This window comes from Apium graveolens, chromosome 8, assembly GCF_009905375.1.
Source record: "Apium graveolens cultivar Ventura chromosome 8, ASM990537v1, whole genome shotgun sequence".
In the NCBI taxonomy this organism is placed as follows: domain Eukaryota; kingdom Viridiplantae; phylum Streptophyta; class Magnoliopsida; order Apiales; family Apiaceae; genus Apium; species Apium graveolens.
Window position 1 is genome coordinate 45,909,889 of NC_133654.1, and position 2,679 is coordinate 45,912,567.

The 2,679-nt window shown below is 39.3% G+C and overlaps 1 non-coding gene across 1 annotated transcript; it reads left to right on the forward strand.

The window, feature by feature from the left end:
- The first annotated feature begins 226 nt into the window (after positions 1–226).
- LOC141681358 (small nucleolar RNA R71) lies at positions 227–333 on the forward strand. The gene has a single exon (XR_012558798.1). It is a non-coding gene; the product is annotated as a small nucleolar RNA R71 (small nucleolar RNA).
- The last annotated feature ends 2,346 nt before the right edge of the window (positions 334–2,679 follow it).

The window sequence follows — 2,679 nt, forward strand, 5'->3', positions numbered from 1 at the left end:
GGCTGCAATAGCGGTGGCTGCATCAACTTCCAGAATACCTGCTACCTTGCCTGACGTCATCCTCTGAGTTGGGTTTTGATGCTCATTTGCAGCCATCGTCTCTATAAGATTATACGCCTCAGTATAGCTTTTAGCCCATAAGGCGCCTCCAGCTGCTGCATCGAGCATGGGCCGAGATTGGGCCCCCAAACCATTATAGAAACCAGTGATCACCATCCAATCTGGCATTCCATGATGTGGACATTTTCTCAACATTTCCTTGTAGCGTTCCCAAGCCTCGCACATAGATTCAGTAGGTTGCTGCGCAAACTGAGTAAGAGCACTCCTCATAGCAGCAGTCTTTGCCATCGGATAAAACTTCACCAGAAACTTTTGCGCAAGATCTTGCCACGTAGTGATGGACCCAGCTGGTTCAGAATGTAACCATTCTTTAGCCTTGTCCCTTAGTGAGAATGGGAAAAGCCTCAACTTGATAGCCTCATCAGTCACGCCATTATACTTAAAAGTGCTGCAGATCTCGACAAAATTCCTTATGTGCATGTTGGGGTCTTCAGTTGCCGCTCCTCCAAAAGAAACAGAATTCTGCACCATCTGAATAGTGCCCGGCTTGATTTCAAAGGTGTTAGCTTGAATAGCCGGATGAAGGATGCTTGACTGAATGTCATCAATTTTAGGCCGAGAAAAATCCATAAGAGCTGGATCAGCTTGAACAATACGATCTCCCATGTTTACTGGTTCTTTTTGCTCAGTTCCTGAATCCGAATCCTCAAAATCTAACTTCTCCGGAATATCAAGAACTTCGTCTGTCTCCTCAGCTGTATCTAAAGTCCTCTTGCGAGCACGAGAACGAGTTTGCATAAACGCTTGCTAAAGTACCTGAAACACAACCGGAAAAAAAAATAAGTAACTACTACGTCCTAATCACTGAGTCCTAATGACCAATGATGGTAAGTACATAAACTAAACAAATTCGCCGAGTCCCCGGCAGCGGCGCCAAAAACTTGTTAGGGCTAAAATACGCACTAATATTCACGCAAGTATACGCGTTCGCAAGTAATATAGAATACTTTCTAGTTCGTTCCCACAGAGACTCGGACTAAATTATTGTCTAATTAAACTCACTCACCAATGTATGATTACTTCTCAATGTTAAGATACTAACACTTAAGATTTTTGAATAAATATTAACTATAATTAACTACTTAATTAATCACTTATCTAACACTTCAAATTATCAATAATAAAACACTCATGAGATGACAACTTCATTATCACTTCCTTCTATAGCCATTGTTATTACCTTTAGCATGTGACAGTGATGATATTAATCGAATAACACGAAACTGATAAAAGCCAACTTTCATTGTACTAATACCATTCTACCAAGCATCCACAATTAAGATAGAAGTTGAATAGTCATCAATTATGTTGAGTTCCTATATGTCTACAGAAATTGACAACACAACGATTTAAGCACAAGTTATTCCTTTTGATTACATAGGGCAAATAAAACTGTTAGAGTTACCCACTAATCATGCACAACGTACATGAACCTATGCTAGCATGGCAAGTTCTAAATCTCAAGATCCACCGTCGCTTCACAAGAGATTAACACCCTATCTTATATGTTCGCGACGCACATAAGACGAATACGCACAACCAATACTAGATATCATACAATCATCACACACCAAAGTATTAAACAATTAACTAAAGAATTCCATAATAAATCCATTGCAACCCCATGATCACGATTAGCTCATATTAACACTTATCGTCATCATGGGTTCATATGAAATCATGATAAACAAACACAAGAAAATAATAACTAAACTAATTATATTAAAATAGAGTACGTCACAAGAGTAAATAAGTCCAAAGCAAGAAAACTAGCATCCAACGTTACAACGAAACAAGAATCACAAGAAAATATGCTTCCTCTTCGTTGCGGTGTGCTAAATCGGTCTTCTTCCTTATCTCCTTCGCTCCTTACGTAAAAACACAATCTTCTTCAATCCACCCTTGTGAAAACGTCTCAGATCTACTTATATAATAGTCCCATAAAATTCAGATTACATAGAAGTGGAAACCAAACAGAAGTAGAAGTCCAGAAATATTATATCATTTTTCACGAACCTGCGCGGCCGCTCAGCATAGCTGAGCGGGCGCTCAGCTTGCTGCGCTGCCGCTCAGCAATGCTGAGCGGGCGCTCAGACCTCTACTGGAAAAAATCTGATTTTGCTCCGTTTCTTCGCCGTAATCTGCCCGTTTCTTTCCTCTCGCAATGGTAAACACATGCCAAGGCTTATTCTTGATGATTCCTCCCCCGAAATGCAACTAATACCCTGAAATGCATAAACACTAGAAAAACGCATCAAATACACAAAATAATTGATTTCAAGACACCAATTTAAGCCATTTTAAGACGTTCTAAGTGGTATAAAATGCCACTTATCATAAGGCAGAGTCAACTTCTGACAAATTAAAACAGGATAAACCAGCTGAAGTTAACATAGCTTTAATGACAAAGAAGCAGCTTAAGTATAAGCTGAAAGAGATTAAGAATGTAAACAAGGTAAAGCCACCTAGGAAAAATAGGAACGGAAAGGAAGGTGTGAATAAAAGCAATAATTATAATTCTGTTCCTAATGCTCCTAGAAAGAAATGCAATAACTGTGG